Source organism: Pseudophryne corroboree, chromosome 5 (assembly GCF_028390025.1).
Source record: "Pseudophryne corroboree isolate aPseCor3 chromosome 5, aPseCor3.hap2, whole genome shotgun sequence".
Classification (NCBI taxonomy): domain Eukaryota; kingdom Metazoa; phylum Chordata; class Amphibia; order Anura; family Myobatrachidae; genus Pseudophryne; species Pseudophryne corroboree.
In genome coordinates, this window is record NC_086448.1 from 153,032,207 (window position 1) to 153,052,967 (window position 20,761).

A 20,761-nucleotide genomic window follows, 5' to 3' on the forward strand; every position below is an offset into this window, starting at 1 on the left:
CAAATTTGTAGAATTTAGCAAACGTGTTTGCCCCTGACCAAGTAACTGCTCGGCAAAGTTGTAAAGCCGAGACCCCTTGGGCAGTCGCCCAAGATGAGCCCCCTTCCTTTTGGAATGGGCTTTTACCGATTTTGGCTGTGGCAGGCCTGCCACAGAATGTGTAAACTGAATTGTATTACAAATCCAGCGAGCAATCGTCTGCTTAGAAGCAGGAGCACCCATCTTGTTGGGTGCATACAGGCTAAACAGCGAGTCAGATTTTCTGACTCCAGCCTTCCTGGAAACATATTTTTCAGGGCCCTGACAACGTCAAGTAACTTGGAGTCCTCCAAGTCCCTAGTACCCGCAGGTACCACAATAGGTTGGTTCATGTGAAAAACAGAAAACACCTTAAGGAGAAATTGAGGACGAGTCCTCAATTCTGCCCTGTCAGAATGAAAAATTAAGTAAGGGCTTTATATATGATAAAGCCGCCAATTCTGACACACGCCTGGCTGAAGCCAGGGCTAATAGCATCGTCACCTTCCATGTGAGATATTTTAAGTCCACAGTGGTGAGTGGTTCAAACCAATGTGACTTTAGGAAACTCAAAACAACATTGAGATCCCAAGGTGCCACTGGGGCACAAAAGGAGGCTGTATATGCAGTACCCCTTTTACAAACATCTGAACGTCAGGCACTAAAGCCAGTTCTTTCTGGAAGAAATTCGACAGGGCCGAAATTTGAACCTTAATGGACCCTAATTTTAGGCCCATAGACAGTCCTGTTTTCAGGAAATGTAGGAAACGACCCAGTTGGAATTCCTCTGTAGGGGCCTTCTTGGCCTCACACCACGCAACATATCTTCGCCAAATGCGGTGAAAATGTTTTGCGGTTACATCCTTCCTGTCTTCGACCAGGGTAGGGATGACTTCATCTGGAATGCCCTTTCAGGATCCGGCGTTCAACCGCCATGCCGTCAAACGCGGCCGCGGTAAGTCTTGGAACAGACAAGGCCCCTGCTGGAGCAGGTCCTTTCTTAAAGGTAGAGGCCACGGGTCTTCCGTGAACATCTCTTGAAGTTTCGGGTACCAAGTCCTTCTTGGCCAATCCGGAACCACGAGTATCATTCTTACTCATCTCCCTCTTATGATTCTCAGTACTTTTTGTATGAGAGGCATAGGAGGGAACACATACTCTGACTGGTACATCCACAGTGTTACCAGAGCGTCCACCGCTATTGCCTGAGGGTCCCTTGACCTGGCGCAATATCTAGTTTTTTGTTCAGGCGGGACGCCATCATGTCCACCTTTGGTTTTTCACAACGGTTTACAATCATGTGGAAGACTTCCCGATGAAGTCCCCACTCTCCCGGGTGGAGGTCATGCCTGCTGAGGAAGTCTGCTTCCCAGTTTTCCACTCCCGGAATGAACACTGCTGAGAGTGTTATCACATGATTTTTCGCCCAGCGAAGAATCCTTGCAGTTTCTGCCATTTCCCTCCTGCTTCTTGTGCCGCCCTGTCTGTTTACGTGGGCGACTGCCGTGATGTTGTCCCACTGGATCAATACCGGCTGACCTTGAAGCAGAGGTCTTGCTAAGCTTAGAGCATTGTAAATTGCCCTTAGCTCCAGTATATTTATGTGGAGAGAAGTCTCCAGACTCGATCACACTCTCTGGAAATTTTTTCCTTGTGTGACTGCTCCCCAGCCACTCAGGCTGGCATCCGTGGTCACCAGGACCCAGTCCTGAATGCCGAATCTGCGGCCCTTTCATAGATGAGCACTCTGCAGCCACCGCAGAAGAAACACCCTTGTCCTTGGAGACAGGGTTATCCGCTGATGCATCTGAAGATGCGATCCGGACCATTTTTCCAGCAGATCCCACGTAAAGGTTCTTGCGTGAAATCTACCGAATGGGATCGCTTTGTAAGAAACCACCATTTTTCACAGGATCCTTGTGCAATGATGCACTGATACTTTTCCTGGTTTTAGGAGGTTCCTGACTAGCTCGGATAACTCCCTGGCTTTCTTCTCCGGGAGAAAACATCCTTTTCTGGACTGTGTCCAGAATCATCCCTAGGAACAGTAGACGTGTCGTCGGAAAAAACTGCGATTTTGGAATATTTAGAATCCACTCGTGCTGTCGTAGAACTACTTAAGATAGTGCTACTCCGACCTCCAACTGTTCTCTGGACCTTGCCCTTATCAGGAAAGCGTCCATATTTCTTTTAAGAAGAATCATCATTTCGGCCATTACCTTGGTAAAGACCCGGGGTGCCGTGGACAATCCAAACGGCAGCGTCTGAACTGATAGTGACAGTTCTGTACCACGAACCTGAGGTACCCTTGGTGAGAAGGGCAAATTTGGACATGTAGGTAAGCGTCCCTGATATCCAGTGACACCATATCGTCCCCTTCTTCCTGGTTCGCTATCACTGCTCTGAGTGACTCCATCTTGATTTGAACGCTTGTATGTAAGTGTTCAAATATTTCAGATCTCACCTAGCCGTCTGGCTTCAGTACCACAATATAGTGTGGAATAATACCCCTTCCCTTGTTGCAGAAGGGGTACTTTGATTATCACCTGCTGGGAATACAGCCTGTGAATTGTTCCCAATACTGCCTCCCTGTCGGAGGGAGACGTTGGTAAAGCAGACTTCAGGAACTTGTGAGGGGGACGTCTCGAATTTCCAATGTACACCTGGGATACTACGTGTAGGATCCAGGAGTCCACTTGTGAGTGAGCCCACTGCGTGCTGAAACTCTTGAGATGACCCCCTACCGCACCTGAGTCCGCTTGTACGGCCCCAGCGGCATGCTGCGGACTTGGCAGAAGCTGTGGAGGGCTTCTGTTCCTGGGAATGGGCTGCCTGCTGCAGTCTTCTTCCCTTTCCTCTACCCCTGGGCAGATATGACTGGCCCTTTTGCCCGCCTGCCCTTATGGGGACGAAAGGACTGAGACTGAAAAGACTGTGTCCTTTTCTGCTGAGATGTGACTTGGGGTAACAAAAGGTGGATTTTTCAGCTGTTGCCATGGCCACCAGGTCCGATGGACCGCCCCTTTATACGGCAATACTTCCATGTGCCGTCTGGAATCTGCATCACCTGACCACTGTCGTCTGGCAGATATGGACATCACATTTACTCTTGATGCCAGAATGCAAATATCCCTCTGCGCATCTCGCATATATAGAAATGCATCCTTAAAATGCTCTATAGTCAATAAAATCTTGTCCCTGTCAAGGGTATCAATATTTTCAGTCAGGAAATCCGACCAAGCCCCCTCAGCGCTGCACATCCAGGCTGAGGCGATTGCTGGTCGTAGTATAACACCAGTATATGTGTATATACTTTTAGGATATTTTTCAGCTTCCTATCAGCTGGCTCCTTGAGGGCTGCCGTATCTGGAGACGGTAACGCCACTTGTTTTTATAAGCGTGTGAGCGCCTTATTCACCCTAAGGTGTGTTTCCCAACTCGCCCTAACTTCTGGCGGGAAAGGGTATACCGCCAATAATTTTCTATCGGAGGAAACCCACGTATCATCACACACTTCATTTAATTTATCTGATTCAGGAAAAACTACAAGTAGTTTATTCACACCCTACATAATACCCTTCTTTGTGGTACTTGTAGTATCAGAAATATGTAACACCTCCTTCATTGCCCTTAACATGAAACGTGTGGCCCTAAAGGAAAATACGTTTGTTTCTTCACCGTCGACACTGAGGTAAATGGGCGTTTTTACAAGCCCCTGACGGTGTCTGAGACGCCTGGACAGGTACTAATTTGTTTGCCGGCCGTCTCATGTCGTCAACCGACCTTGCAGCGTGTTGACATTATCACGTAATTCCTAAATAAGCCATCCATTCCAGTGTCGACTCCCTAGAGAGTGACATCACCAATACAGGCAATTTGCTCCGCCTCCTCACCAACATCGTCCTCCTACATGTCGACACACACGTACCGACACACAGCACACACACAGGGAATGCTCTGACAGAGGACAGGACCCCACTAGCCCTTTGGGGAGACAGAGGGAGAGTTTGCCAGCACACACCAAAAACGCTATAATTATACAGGGACAACCCCTTATACAAGTGTTTTCCCTTATAGCATTTTTATATATGTAATCATATCGCCAAATAAGTGCCCCCCCTCTCTGTTTTAACCCTGTTTCTGTAGTGCAGTGCAGGGGAGAGCCTGGGAGCCTTCCTCACAGCAGAGCTGAGCAGGAAAATGGCGCCGTGTGCTGAGGAGAATAGGCCCCGCCCCCTTTTCGGCGGGCTCTTCTCCCGGAGTTTGTGAGATCTGGCAGGGGTTAAATACATCCATATAGCCTCAAGGGCTATATGTGATGTATTTTAGCCATAAAAAGGTATTATACATTGCTGCCCAGGGCGCCCCCCCCAGCGCCCTGCACCCTCAGTGACAGTTGGTGACTGTTGGTGAAGTGTGCTGACAACAATGGCGCACAGCTGCAGTGCTGTGCGCTACCTTATGAAGACTGAAAGTCTTCTGCCGCCTGTTTCTGGACCTCTTCAACTTCGGCATCTGCAAGGGGGGTCGGCGGCACGGCTCCGGGACCGGACTCCATGGCTGGGCCTGTGTTCGATCCCTCTGGAGCTAATGGTGTCCAGTAGCCTAAGAAGCAAATCCATCCTGCACGCAGGTGAGTTTACTTCTCTCCCCTAAGTCCCTCGTAGCAGTGAGCCTGTTGCCAGCAGGACTCACTGAAAGTAAAAAAACCTAACTTAAACTTTTATTCTAAGCAGCTCAGGAGAGCCACCTAGATTGCACCCTTCTCGTCGGGCACAAAAATCTAACTGAGGCTTGGAGGAGGGTCATAGGGGGAGGAGCCAGTGCACACCACCTGATCCTAAAGCTTTTATTATTGTGCCCTGTCTCCTGCGGAGCCGCTATATCCCCATGGTCCTGACGGAGTCCCCAGCATCCACTAGGACGTCAGAGAAAATCAATTCCTCCGTGGAGACATTGACCAGCAGCAATTGCCTCCACAAAGTACACAGGGAGCTGAGATGGTGGATTCCAGTGGGGACGAATTGATAATCTGTGAGGAGGGGGATGTACACGGTGATATATCGGAGGATGATGATGAGGTGGACATCTTGCCTCTGTAGAGCCAGTTTGTGCAAGGAGAGATTAATTGCTTCTTTTTCGGTGGGGGTCCAAACCAACCCGTCATTTCAGTCACAGTCGTGTGGCAGACCCTGTCACTGAAATGATGGGTTGGTTAAAGTGTGCATGTCCTGTTTATACAACATAAGGGTGGGTGGGAGGGCCCAAGGACAATTCCATCTTGCACCTCTTTTTTCTTTAATTTTTCTTTGCGTCATGTGCTGTTTGGGGAGTGTTTTTTGGAAGGGCCATCCTGCGTGACACTGCAGTGCCACTCCTAGATGGGCCAGGTGTTTGTGTCGGCCACTAGGGTCGCTTATCTTACTCACACAGCTACCTCATTGCGCCTCTTTTTTTCTTTGCGTCATGTGCTGTTTGGGGAGTGTTTTTTGGAAGGGCCATCCTGCGTGACACTGCAGTGCCACTCCTAGATGGGCCCGGTGTTTGTGTCGGCCACTAGGGTCGCTTATCTTACTCACACAGCTACCTCATTGCGCCTCTTTTTTTCTTTGCGTCATGTGCTGTTTGGGGAGTGTTTTTTGGAAGGGCCATCCTGCGTGACACTGCAGTGCCACTCCTAGATGGGCCCGGTGTTTGTGTCGGCCACTAGGGTCGCTTATCTTACTCACACAGCTACCTCATTGCGCCTCTTTTTTTCTTTGCGTCATGTGCTGTTTGGGGAGTGTTTTTTGGAAGGGCCATCCTGCGTGACACTGCAGTGCCACTCCTAGATGGGCCCGGTGTTTGTGTCGGCCACTAGGGTCGCTTATCTTACTCACACAGCTACCTCATTGCGCCTCTTTTTTTCTTTGCGTCATGTGCTGTTTGGGGAGTGTTTTTTGGAAGGGCCATCCTGCGTGACACTGCAGTGCCACTCCTAGATGGGCCCGGTGTTTGTGTCGGCCACTAGGGTCGCTTTTCTTACTCACACAGCTACCTCATTGCGCCTCTTTTTTTCTTTGCGTCATGTGCTGTTTGGGGAGTGTTTTTTGGAAGGGCCATCCTGCGTGACACTGCAGTGCCACTCCTAGATGGGCCAGGTGTTTGTGTCGGCCACTAGGGTCGCTTATCTTACTCACACAGCTACCTCATTGCGCCTCTTTTTTTCTTTGCGTCATGTGCTGTTTGGGGAGTGTTTTTTGGAAGGGCCATCCTGCGTGACACTGCAGTGCCACTCCTAGATGGGCCCGGTGTTTGTGTCGGCCACTAGGGTCGCTTATCTTACTCACACAGATACCTCGGTGCAAATTTTAGGACTAAAAATAATATTGTGAGGTGTGAGGTATTCAGAATAGACTGAAAATGAGTGGAAATTATGGTTTTTGAGGTTAATAATACTTTGGGATCAAAATGACCCCCAAATTCTATGATTTAAGCTGTTTTTTAGGGTTTTTTGAAAAAAACACCCGAATCCAAAACACACCCGAATCCGACAAAAAAAATTCGGTGAGGTTTTGCCAAAACGCGGTCGAACCCAAAACACGGCCGCGGAACCGAACCCAAAACCAAAACACAAAACCCGAAAAATTTCAAGTGCACATCTCTACTGAATACGGGTACATTTAATAAGCAACACTTTTCAAAGCAGCTGTGTCTTCTGTTTCCCCTGTCACAAACCTGTATGTGTGTGTACCTGTCTCTCTATCATGCCATATGTGCCTCTCTGCTCCCTCCTTTGTATGTCTCATGTTGTCCCCCTTTCCATTTGACCCACCCCCCTTATTTTTCTTCAGTCTACTCCAGTGGCGTGCGGTGAGGTCAGTGGCTGGTGAGGCATGCCCGCTACCACCACTATGGCTGGTGCCAGAGCCCGCTACTGTACTGCCACCCATGCCAGCTGCCAATGCCTGCTAAAGTCACTGCCAGCTACGTAGCCCCCACCACTAATTCCCAGTCCGATGCCGCCGCCAATGCCCGCGAAGTCTGGGGAGCAGCAGCAGCCAGAGCCTGGGCAGCAGAGGTGCCCGGGCTTAAGGAGAGCAGTGAAGAGTGCCTGGAAGTGGGATTACAGCTGCAGGCCCCTTATACTCCGGCACAAATGCAGTAATCACCCCCCTCTTCTTCCACCCCGGCACACACGCAATATACACCCCCCTCCCCTTACACCCCGGCACCAGTGGCGTGCGGTGAGGTCAGTGGCTGGTGAGGCACTGCAGCCATAATGTCCGCCATGTCCCGCCGATGCCCACTACCGCCGCTGTCCCTGCATGCGCTGAAGGTACGCATGCTCCCGGAAAAGGGGGTATGGTCTTACAATGAGGGTGTGGCCTCACAATAAGGAACATGGTCGTATGAGGAGGAGAGGGTGATGCCTTGGAAAGGCAGAGGGTGACAGAAGAGAGATGGTGAAGAGGAGACTGTGATGCAAGGGAGATGCAGTGGGTGACAGGGAGAGGGTGTCAGAGAGAGGCAGTGGGTGACAGGGAGAGGATGACACCAGGGAGAGGATGATATCAGTGAGAAGGTGGTACTAGGGGAGAGGGTGACTGAGAGAGGCAGTGGGGTGACAGGTAAAGGGTGACGGAGAGGGGTAGTGGGTGACGGCAGTAGGTGATGCTAGGGAGAGGGTGATGCCAGTGGATGACAGGGAGAGGGTGGCGCCAGGGAAAGGATGACAGCAGTTTGTGACAGGGAGAGGGTGACAGCAGTGGCTGATGCCAGGGAGAGGGTGATGCCAGGGAGCTGGTGACAGGAAGAGGGAGACAGCCGTCAGTGCCAGCTGTGGGTGACGGGGATAGGGTGACGCCAGGGAGAAGGTGGCAGGGAGAGGGTGACAGCACTATACACACACACACAGATGCTGTGGTTAGAATATGGGGTTTCATGTATATCTTGTCAGACATAAAACACTTTCCTTGTGTCCTTGTGTCCTGTCTTCTTAATAACCTACAATACTGTATACTCACTAGACTGCAGTACGAGGGTGGAATACTGATTGCAAGCTCTTGGGACGCCAAACTATACACACTGACACCACTGTAACTCCCTATTACATGTTAGCAACTGTAACACTTCCATTCAACGCCAGTTTGGAGATTACAGTGGCTTGGCAAACAGTTATCCATGTGATGTTATGGAACTACAAACCCCAGCGTGACGTGGTAAGACATGCTGGTAACTGTAGTTCCACCAACCTGTGGAGAGCCACAGGTTGGCCAGGCCAGCTACAGGGGCTTATCTATATAAACAATAATGCAACTTCCTGGCTGCATGGTGCCCGCCTCACCTTGTAGGTATTCTCGGTGATCTTGGCCACGGCTTCAGGGTCCCGGGACATGGCTCCGGCTGTCTCCTGGTCACCACATGCAGTCACACGGGCAGATTACAGGGGCAAACGCAGGATTTCTGGAGGGGGGTTTCCAAATATTTGATGTTAGTGCAATTGTTGCCAGCCCACGAAAAATGCATAATTAGCATGTAACAAGCTATAGTCTGCCCCAAACAACACATTGCCGTGAGTCCCACCCCCTTCCAGACAGGTCAGGCACCAAGAACACACACACACACACACACACACACACACACACACACACACACACCATCAGCACCGCCCACCCAGAGGCGGATGTAGACCTCTTGGGGCCCTAAGCAAGACACCAATTTGGGGCCCCCCTTTCCTCAAACAATCCATAGCAGTACTAATTCATGATTGCATGCTGCAGCCGATGTTCACACAAGTGAGCGATTATTAGGGGTAATTCAGACTGCATCGCTGCAGGGGTGTATGTGTGTGTCTATCTCTACAGCTATTACTATGTGCAATTGTCAAGCACCCCTGAGTCAGTGTATGTGGGGGGTATTAGGACAGGGCGGTGAGTGCAGAGGGTGGAATTAGGACAGAGCTGTTAGTTTATGAGGGGGGTATTAGGACAGGGCTGTTACTGCAGGGGTTGGGGGTATTAGAACAGGGCTGTGAGTGCAGAGAGATGGGGTATTAGGACAGGCTGTGAGCACAGATGGGGGGGTATTAGGACAGGGCTGTGAGTGCAGAGAGATGGGGTATTAGGACAGGGCTGTGAGCACAGATGGGGGGTATTAGGACAGGGCTGTGAGCACAGATGGGGGGTATTAGGACAGGGTTGTGAGCACAGATGGGGGGGGTTAGGACAGGACATTGAGTGCAGAGAGGAGGGTAGGTTAGGACAGGGCTGCGAGTGCAGATGGGAAGGGGGTATTAGGACAGGGCTGTGAGTGCAGAGGTGTCAGGATCCCGGCAGTCAAAATACCGACGCCGAAATGCTGAAACTGGCATCCCAAATAGGGTCACAAGGCCAGCGCCAGAATTCCGACCACCGGGATCCTGAATGAGTATCTGCTGGGAATTCTAACAGGTAAGCTGCGGGGGTGATGGTGTTAGGTTTAGGCTGCGGGGAAAGGGTTAGGCTGCGGGTGGGGGAGTTAGGTTTAGGCACCCCCGGGAAGAGTTAAGGTTAGGCTGCGGGGAGCGGAGGAAGGTTAGGTTTAGGCTGCAGTGAGGGGGATGGTTAGGTTTAGGAGGTGGGGAGTGTGTGTGTGTGTGTGTGTGGGGGGGGGGGGTTAGGTATAGACTGTGGACAGGGAGGGTTAGGGGACCATTAGGGGAAGGTAAGTATACTTACCTTCTCCTGTTGGGATTCCGACTATCAGGATGCTGCGGTCGGTATTTTGACCGCTGGTATCATGTCCGCTGGCAAATCAATCCAACCCACAATACCATCTGCTCAACATGAAAACCCTGCACATTACTGCAATCAACATCATCATTACCCAGTACACACACATATGTATATATATATATATCTGTATATACACACACATACATACATACATACATACATACATCTATATATATATATATATATATATATATATAGATATATAGATAGATATACAGGTTGAGTATCCCATATCCATATATTCCGAAATACGGAATATTCCGAAATACAGACTTTTTTGAGTGAGAGTGAGATAGTGAAACCTTTGTTTTTTGATGTCTCAATGTACACAAACTTTGTTTAATACACAAAGTTATTAAAAATATTGTATTAAATGACCTTCAGGCTGTGTGTATAAGGTGTATATGAAACATAAATGAATTGTGTGTATGTACACACACTTTGTTTAATGCACAAAGTTATAAAAAATATTGGCTAAAATGACCTTCAGGCTGTGTGTATAAGGTGTGTATGTAACATAAATGCATTCAGTGCTTAGATTTAGGTCCCATCACCATGATATCTCATTATGGTATGCAATTATTCCAAAATACGGAAAAATCCCATATCCAAAGTACCTCTGGTCCCAAGCATTTTGGATAAGGGAGACTCAACCTGTATATATATAGATATATATAGATATATATTCATTAAAATCTTCTGTCATCACCTTGTGCCTCTGGTTGAAGTGGGACACACTGATTAGCATCAGGATAAAGATGTAATGCAGCCTCTGCACTCCAGATTTTGCTATTGTCCCCGGCTGTTACTCGGTCCGGGGGAGGTGTTAATACAATCCATCCACAGCTGGGGAGGGTTGTGTGCTTGCCGCGGGCAGGTGTGCGGAGGTTAGTGGCTGGCATTGCTGGGGGTATCGCTATTGTGGGTGTAGTATGGTATGCCGGCAGTCGGGCTCCCGGCGACCAGCATACCGGCGCTGGGAGCCCGACCGCCGGCATACCGACAGCGTGGCGAGCGCAAATGAGCCCCTTGCTATTTTATTCTCCCTCCAGGGGGGTCGTGGACCCCCACGAGGGAGAATAAGTGTCGGTATACCGGCTGTCGGGATTCCGGCACCGGTATACTGTGCGCCGGGATCCCGACAGCCGGCATACTGAAGACCACCCGCTATTGTCCGTGCTGCAGCATCTACAGCACGGGAGGAAGTAGTTACGGCCGCTTGCTGGATACAGCAGGAGGTAGGGGTAGGCTTCTGTTTGTGGCTGGAGGCTGAGCAGCAGCTCCAGCACGGCGGTACTGTCGGCCACTGCTATTCGGTAAATCAGGGGGTAGGTGGGGTGATATCGTCTGCGACCAGGGACGGGCCGACAGTCATCCGCATACCCAGACAATGCTGGCGGGGGACACGCCACACTACCAGGACCAGATTTGCCGCTAGACTTGCACTGTGCGGGCCCCCTGGGACCCTCTGGGCCCTAGGTGGCTGCCTTTGTTGCCTAGCTGTAAATCTGCTACTGCCCCCACCCCTCCATGGAAAGATCATGATCACCCCCACCCACCCCCTCCAGTCAGTTCAGGCACTAGGATCACACTCACCAGCACACCCCCCCCCCCCCCCCCCCTCCATCCACACAGTGTTGGCACAAAGATCATACCACCCTCCCTCCCACCAATCCCCCCCACACACACACCACCACCACCACCCGTCCCTTCTCCTCCCCTCGGGGGCTCTGCACTCATGTACTTTACTAAATACCGGTGCCTCCTCCACCCGCAGCCTGTCCCCGAGAGTGAGACTCCCCGCTGTGCGCTGGCCGGGAGCAAATGAACCCATCAATGATAGCGCCGTGCGCGTAGGACTCACCAGAAGCCAGGATCCCGGCAGCAGCTCTCCCTCCTCTCAGCACACCTGGCTCTGCGCTGCGCACCATGCCCCCGCCTCAACTGTCACAACTTGCGGGGACCGGCGGCCGAGGGAAGGTAGGGCCGTTGGGGTCAGCGGCATCAGCCGGGGAGGGGCGCACCTGCGTAGGGAGAGGGGTGATGCAGACACCGGGAGAGGAGGAGAGGGGAGGGGTGAGCTGGCTACTGGCTGCTGGAGCTTGTAGGCAGAGAGCAGTGTCTTAGTGACAGGGGCGTGCTTTCATATGAGCACGCCCCTGTCAGTCAAAGCGGCACTTCTAGTAAGTGCCGCTTTTGCTGCATTTTTTAATGGGCTTTCACTGCCCAGTGCTTGGCCCCGCCCCCCGCTTCCGGCCCTTTAACATAGACAGCGAGAGGCACCGAGAACGGTGCCTCCAAAGCACATTTTCAACTGTTTTTTTTTAAAGTTAAAATGATTAAAATAATATCAATGCTAAAGGAGATCCTTATGACACAGAATATGTGTCATAAGTATCTTCTTTGTATTATTTTATCGTTAATGACAGGGGAGGCACTGCCTCCCCTGCCTCCCCTGACTGCACGTCCCTGGTCTACTCCCACAGTCCACTGTCCACTTGCCTCAGACATCTGCCTCATCTTTTACTTCTCCATCTTCTACTTCTCCCTTTGAAGTAGACAGAATAATAAAAGCAGCCTAATATATGAGTCTCAATTGCCCACAGTAGTATTAAAGCATTTAAAATGTATACCTGAGGGCCAGTCTAACTTTGTCTATTCTCTTTCTACTAAATCCTATGCAATGGAGTTGTGTCATTTATTATTTATTTATTTATTTATTTATCAACAGTTTCTTATATAGCGCAGCAAGTTCCATTGTGCTTTACAATTGGAAATAACAATGATATAACAAAACTGGGTAATAACAAACAGTCATAGAGGTAGGAAGGCCCTGCTTACAAGCTTTCATTCAATGTATAGGGAAATAGGCATGTGTACACAAGGATAGATGCTATCTATTGCATAGTTGACCACCAGATTGCAGAGGTTCTTGGTGGGCTGTATGATATGGTCACACAGCAATGATGAACCGGGGTCAGGAGAAAGGGAAAGTGAAGAATTAGAAGATATGTGAGGATATGTGTGGACTGTGCAGAGTAGATGCAATTTGATAGGAAAGTTTATGAAAGTTATGTGTGCGGTTCTGGAATTTGATACGACTGCCTGAAGAGGTGAATTTTCAGGGACCGCTTGAAGGTTTGGAGGCTAGAGGAGAGTCTTATTGTGCGTGGTAGGGCATTCCACACAGTGGGTGCAGCCCAAAAAAAGTCCTGCAATCGTGAGTGGGAGCGAGTAATGAGTGTGGATGAGAGACGCAGAGGTCGGGTTGGAAGATATTTTGAGACAAGCGAAGTGATGTACATTGGTGTAGTTTGGTTAATGGCCTTGTGTGTGAGTAAAAATATTTTATATTAAATACGGTAGAATACAGGTAACCAATGGAGGGACTGACAGAGTGGATCTGCAGACGATGAACGTCTAGCAAGGAAGATAAGCCTCGCCGCTGCATCCAGAATGGATTGTAGTGGTGAGAGTCTCGTTTTGGGAAGACCAGTTAGGAGACTATTGCAATAATCAATGAGGGAGAAAATGAGAGCATGGATTAGAGTTTTAGCAGTGTCTTGGGTAAGGAATGATTGTATTTTGGATTTGTTTTTTAGATGCATGCATGTAGGCAGGCGATACCGAAAATGTACACAGACCTCAGAAAAAGACTCACCAGTGTCCTAAAAAATCCAGTGTCCACTTAACCACGGACATGTGGACAAGTAGAGCAGGGCAGACTCAGGACTATATGACTGTGACAGCCCACTGGGTAGATGTATTGCCTCCCGCAGCAAGAACAGCAGCGGCGGCACCAGTAGCAGCATCTCGCAAACGCCAACTCGTTCCTAGGCAGGCTACGCTTTGTATCACCGCTTTCCAGAAGAGGCACACAGCTGACAACCTCTTACGGAAACTGAGGAAGATCATCGCAGAATGGCTTACCCCAATTGGACTCTCCTGGGGATTTGTGACATCGGACAACGCCAGCAATATTGTGCGTGCATTACATCTGGGCAAATTCCAGCACGTCCAAAGTTTTGCACATACATTGAATTTGGTAGTGCAGAATTATTTAAAAAACGACAGGGGCGTGCAAGAGATGCTGTCGGTGGCCCGAAGAATTGCGGGCCACTTTCGGCATTCAGCCACCGCGTACAGAAGACTGGAGCACCACCAAACAGTCCTGAACCTGCCCTGCCATCATCTGAAGCAAGAGGTGGTAACGAGGTGGAATTCAACCCTCTATATTCTTCAGAGGATGGAGGAGCAGCAAAAGGCCATTCAAGCCTATACATCTGCCCACAATATAGGCAAAGGAGGGGGAATGCACCTGACTCAAGCGCAGTGGAGAATGATTTCAACATTGTGCAAGGTTCTGCAACCCTTTGAACTTGCCACACGTGAAGTCAGTTCAGACACTGCCAGCCTGAGTCAGGTCATTCCCCTCATCAGGCTTTTGCAGAAGAAGCTGGAGACATTGAAGGAGGAGCTAAAACAGAGCGATTCCGCTAGGCATGTGGGACTTGTGGATGGAGCCCTTAATTCGCTTAACCAGGATTCACGGGTGGTCAATCTGTTGAAATCAGAGCACTACATTTTGGCCACCGTGCTCGATCCTAGATTTAAAACCTACGTTGTATCTCTCTTTCCGGCAGACACAAGTCTGCAGAGGTTCAAAGACCTGCTGGTGAGAAAATTGTCAAATCAAGCGGAACGTGACCCGTCAACATCTCCTCCTTCACATTCTCCCGCAACTGGGAGTGCGAGGAAAAGGCTAAGAATTCCGAGCCCACCCGCTGGTGGTGATGCAGGGCAGTCTGGAGCGAGTGCTGACATCTGGTCCGGACTGAAGGACCTGCCAACGATTACTGACATGTCGTCTACTGTCACTGCATATGATTCTCTCACCATTGAAAGAATGGTGGAGGATTATATGAGTGACCGCATCCAAGTAGGCACGTCAGACAGTCCGTACGTATACTGGCAGGAAAAAGAGGCAATTTGGAGGCCCTTGCACAAACTGGCTTTATTCTACCTAAGTTGCCCTCCCTCCAGTGTGTACTCCGAAAGAGTGTTTAGTGCAGCCGCTCACCTTGTCAGCAATCGGTGTACGAGGTTACTTCCAGAAAATGTGGAGAAGATGATGTTCATCAAAATGAATTATAATCAATTCCTCCGTGGAGACATTCACCAGCAGCAATTGCCTCCAGAAAGTACACAGGGACCTGAGATGGTGGATTCCAGTGGGGACGAATTAATAATCTGTGAGGAGGGGAATGTACACAGTGAAAGGGGTGAGGAATCGGAGGATGATGATGAGGTGGACATCTTGCCTCTGTAGAGCCAGTTTGTGCAAGGAGAGATTGATTGCTTCTTTTTTTGGTGGGGGCCCAAACCAACCAGTCATTTCAGTCACAGTCGTGTGGCAGACCCTGTCGCTGAAATGATGGGTTCGTTAAAGTGTGCATGTCCTGTTTATACAACATAAGGGTGGGTGGGAGGGCCCAAGGACAATTCCATCTTGCACCTCTTTTTTCTTTCATTTTTCTTTGCATCATGTGCTGTTTGGGGACAATTTTTTGGAAGTGCCATCCTGTCTTGATTGACACTGCAGTGCCACTCCTAGATGGGCCAGGTGTTTGTGTCGGCCACTTGTGTCGCTTAGCTTAGTCACACAGCGACCTTGGTGCGCCTCTTTTTTTCTTTGCATCATGTGCTGTTTGGGGACAATTTTTTTGAAGTGCCATCCTGCCTGACACTGCAGTGCCACTCCTAGATGGACCAGGTGTTTGTGTCGGCCACTTGTGTCGCTTAGCTTAGTCACACAGCGACCTTGGTGCGCCTCTTTTTTTCTTTGCATCATGTGCTGTTTGGTGACTATTTTTTTGAAGTGCCATCCTGCCTGACACTGCAGTGCCGCTCCTAGATGGGCCAGGTGTTTGTGTCGGCCACTTGTGTTGCTTAGCTTAGCCATCCAGCGACCTCGGTGCAAATTTTAGGACTAAAAATAATATTGTGAGGTGTTCAGAATAGACTGGAAATGAGTGGAAATTATGGTTATTGAGGTTAATAATACTATGGGATCAAAATGACCCCCAAATTCTATGATTTAAGCTGTTTTTTAGGGTTTTTTGAAAAAAACACCCGAATCCAAAACACACCCGAATCCGACAAAAAATTTTCGGTGAGGTTTTGCCAAAACGCGTCCGAATCCAAAACACGGCCGCGGAACCGAATCCAAAACCAAAACACAAAACCCGAAAATTTCCGGTGCACATCACTAGTATTTTTCATATACTTTATATAGTCAAAACTCTGGCGTACACATTAGTATGACAGGATAGGCTCTGCCTCACCTGCCCTACCTCACTGCACGTCACATATATATGATAGATAGATAGATAGATAGATAGATAGATAGATAGATAGATAGATAGATAGATAGATAGATAGATAGATAGATAGATAGATAGATAGATAGATAGATAGATAGACTTTTTACCGAATAGTAGAGATAATATAAAAATTACATTCTGGTTATACATTTGGAAAAACAAATAGACAATATTCAAGTAAATTTTGATGCAAAATTCCAGAAATCAATATTAATAAAAGAAAATATTTTAATCAATATAGTGTCTGATGTATTTGACAGATCATTTATATAACTGGTTCAGATGCACTTCTGCTGGAAGTCTGTGGCATCTGACCATGTACATATTTTCAGACCTTTAATTGTTATTATTATTATTTTATGGAAATAAGATGAAGTTTACGTGAATGAGGAGGACCTTGTGACATGGGATTTGAATCTGATAACTCAAAGTTACCAACCTCTGTTTAAAATAAGACAAATGAAACTAAATAAAAATTAATGTCTCTTTATTACCAGGTGGGAGGATCAGGTAATATTACAAATAAGAATTCTGTGGAAAAATCAGACTGGCTACACCCTTTGGCAGAACAGGTGTGGCTGGGAGCAGCTAATATAGAAACGTTGTATAGAATCCAACAGAGTCATCTATCTGGCAGGGGAAATGGTGAAGCTCTATTATGCTGTTTGATAGCCCTGACATAATAATCGGGGCAGGTGTATTAAGAGAGCAGGGGACGCGTGTGCGGTCTCTATCCGGGCACTTTCCTCCCTAGTTGGCAGCACAGTAGACTTTGAGCAGTAGGGTCACTAGTAAACCCTAGTGCTGTGCCACAGTCTAGTGCACATGTGCAGGTCTCATAGGCAAACGCAGGGGGGGTTTCGGGTTGCCTGGAAACCCCCCTCCTCTTGGCCAGTGACTCAGATTATGACAATAGCAATAGAATATAATATGATTACGAGAGCTGTCGACACAACCTGCAGTTTAAGGGACAGAGCTGCTGCACGTGCCCATTGGTAGCTGCTGCTTCTACCAATTTTCTGTGTGTGTGTGTGTGTGTGTGTGTGTGTGTGTGTGTGTGTGTGTGGATCTGACCCCTCAGTCACTGCAGTGGACCAGAGAGTAGCTACCAGGAAGAAGAGACTGGCACCTTATCATGAGGTGGAAGAATGTGTGCTTAGAAAGTACAGTTCTGTCTCCTACTGGTTCTCTAATGTTTGTGTATTTATTCATTATGGGATGTTTAACCTTTACCTGACCACTTATTTTATTTATCTTAAATATGTGTGATACAGCTTTTAAAATAGACCACCTATAGTGTTAAATATTAATATTGTTTTCAACACGGTATCCAGTGTATAAAAAGACCAATGTGTACATTAATGTCCACGGTTGGTACTAGGTCCATCTACCACTTGCCCAAACTCCCGCACTTGCTCGAATGTTCTGCAGAGCGGGAGATTGTGGATTGTATTTGGAAACCCCCCTCTAGAAATCCTGCGTTTGCCACTGGGTCTCCAGGGAAATGGTGTGGTGGCCATTTTCCCATTGATTTATGCAGCGCTGCTGCCACTGACATGGAGATCTTGAGGGGTAAGTGTTCCAGAAATGGATGCAGGGTGTGCGGTGTGAGTCGGCAAGGACCCAGAGGCATGCACTGAATACGGGTACATTTAATAAGCAACACTTTTCAAAGCAGCTGCGTCTTCTGTTTCCCCTGTCACAAACCTGTATGTGTGTGTACCTGTCTCTCTATCATGCCATATGTGCCTCTCTGCTCCCTCCTTTGTATGTCTCATGTTGTCCCCCTTTCCATTTGACCCACCCCCCTTATTTTTCTTCAGTCTACTCCCACAGTCCACTGTCCACTTGCCTCAGACATCTGCCTCATCTTTTACTTCTCCATCTTCTACTTCTCCCTTTGAAGTAGACAGAATAATAAAAGCAGCCTAATATATGAGTCTCAATTGCCCACAGTAGTATTAAAGCATTTAAAATGTATACCTGAGGGCCAGTCTAACTTTGTCTATTCTCTTTCTACTAAATCCTATGCAATGGAGTTGTGTCATTTATTATTTATTTATTTATCAACAGTTTCTTATATAGCGCAGCAAGTTCCATTGCGCTTTACAATTGGAAATAACAATGATATAACAAAACTGGGTAATAACAAACAGTCATAGAGGTAGGAAGGCCCTGCTTACAAGCTTTCATTCAATGTATAGGGAAATAGGCATGTGTACACAAGGATAGATGCTATCTATTGCATAGTTGACCACCAGATTGCAGAGGTTCTTGGTGGGCTGTATGATATGGTCACACAGCAATGATGAACCGGGGTCAGGAGAAAGGGAAAGTGAAGAATTAGAAGACATGTGAGGATATGTGTGGACTGTGCAGAGTAGATGCAATTTGATAGGAAAGTTTATGAAAGTTATGTGGGCGGTTCTGGAATTTGATACGACTGCCTGAAGAGGTGAGTTTTCAGGGACCGCTTGAAGGTTTGGAGGCTAGAGGAGAGTCTTATTGTGCGTGGTAGGGCATTCCACACAGTGGGTGCAGCCCAAAAAAAGTCCTGCAATCGTGAGTGGGAGCGAGTAATGAGTGTGGATGAGAGACGCAGAGGTCGGGTTGGAAGATATTTTGAGATAAGCGAAGTGATGTACATTGGTGTAGTTTGGTTAATGGCCTTGTGTGTGAGTAAAAATATTTTATATTGAATACGGTAGAATACAGGTAACCAATGGAGGGACTGACAGAGTGGATCTGCAGACGATGAACGTCTAGCAAGGAAGATAAGCCTCGCCGCTGCATCCAGAATGGATTGTAGTGGTGAGAGTCTCGTTTTGGGAAGACCAGTTAGGAGACTATTGCAATAATCAATGCGGGAGAAAATGAGAGCATGGATTAGAGTTTTAGCAGTGTCTTGTGTAAGGAATGATTGTATTTTGGATTTGTTTTTTAGATGCATGCATGTAGGCAGGCGATACCGAAAATGTACACAGACCTCAGAAAAAGACTCACCAGTGTCCTAAAAAATGCAGTTGTATCCAGTGTCCACTTAACCACGGACATGTGGACAAGTGGAGCAGGGCAGACTCAGGACTATATGACTGTGACAGCCCACTGGGTAGATGTATTGCCTCCTGCAGCAAGAACAGCAGCGGCGGCACCAGTAGCAGCATCTCGCAAACGCCAACTCGTTCCTAGGCAGGCTACGCTTTGTATCACCGCTTTCCAGAAGAGGCACACAGCTGACAACCTCTTACGGAAACTGAGGAAGATCATCGCAGAATGGCTTACCCTAATTGGACTCTCCTGGGGATTTGTGACATCGGACAACGCCAGCAATATTGTGCGTGCATTACATCTGGGCAAATTCCAGCACGTCCCATGTTTTGCACATACATTGAATTTGGTAGTGCAGAATTATTTAAAAAACGACAGGGGCGTGCAAGAGATGCTGTCGGTGGCCCGAAGAATTGCGGGCCACTTTCGGCATTCAGCCACCGCGTACAGAAGACTGGAGCACCACCAAACAGTCCTGAACCTGCCCTGCCATCATCTGAAGCAAGAGGTGGTAACGAGGTGGAATTCAACCCTCTATATTCTTCAGAGGATGGAGGAGCAGCAAAAGGCCATTCAAGCCTATACATCTGCCACGATATAGGCAAAGGAGGGGGAATGCACCTGACTCAAGCGCAGTGGAGAATGATTTCAACATTGTGCAAGGTTCTGCAACCCTTTGAACTTGCCACACGTGAAGTCAGTTCAGACACTGCCAGCCTGAGTCAGGTCATTCCCCTCATCAGGCTTTTGCAGAAGAAGCTGGAGACATTGAAGGAGGAGCTAAAACAGAGCGATTCCGCTAGGCATGTGGGACTTGTGGATGGAGCCCTTAATTCGCTTAACCAGGATTCACGGGTGGTCAATCTGTTGAAATCAGAGCACTACATTTTGGCCACCGTGCTCGATCCTAGATTTAAAACCTACCTTGGATCTCTTTTTCCGGCAGACACAAGTCTGCAGAGGTTCAAAGACCTGCTGGTGAGAAAATTGTCAAGTCAAGCGGAACGTGACCCGTCAATATCTCCTCCTTCACATTCTCCCGCAACTGGGGGTGCGAGGAAAAGGCTAAGAATTCCGAGCCGACCCGCTGGTGGTGATGCAGGGCAGTCTGGAGCGAGTGCTGACATCTGGTCCGGACTGAAGGACCTGCCAACGATTACTGACATGTCGTCTACTGTCACTGCATATGATTCTCTCACCATTGAAAGAATGGTGGAGGATTATATGAGTGACCGCATCCAAGTAGGCACGTCAGACAGTCCGTACGTATACTGGCAGGAAAAAGAGGCAATTTGGAGGCCCTTGCACAAACTGCTTTATTCTACCTAAGTTGCCCTCCCTCCAGTGTGTACTCCGAAAGAGTGTTTAGTGCAGCCGCTCACCTTGTCAGCAATCGGTGTACGAGGTTACTTCCAGAAAATGTGGAGAAGATGATGTTCATCAAAATGAATTATAATCAATTCCTCCGTGGAGACATTCACCAGCAGCAATTGCCTCCAGAAAGTACACAGGGACCTGAGATGGTGGATTCCAGTGGGGACGAATTAATAATCTGTG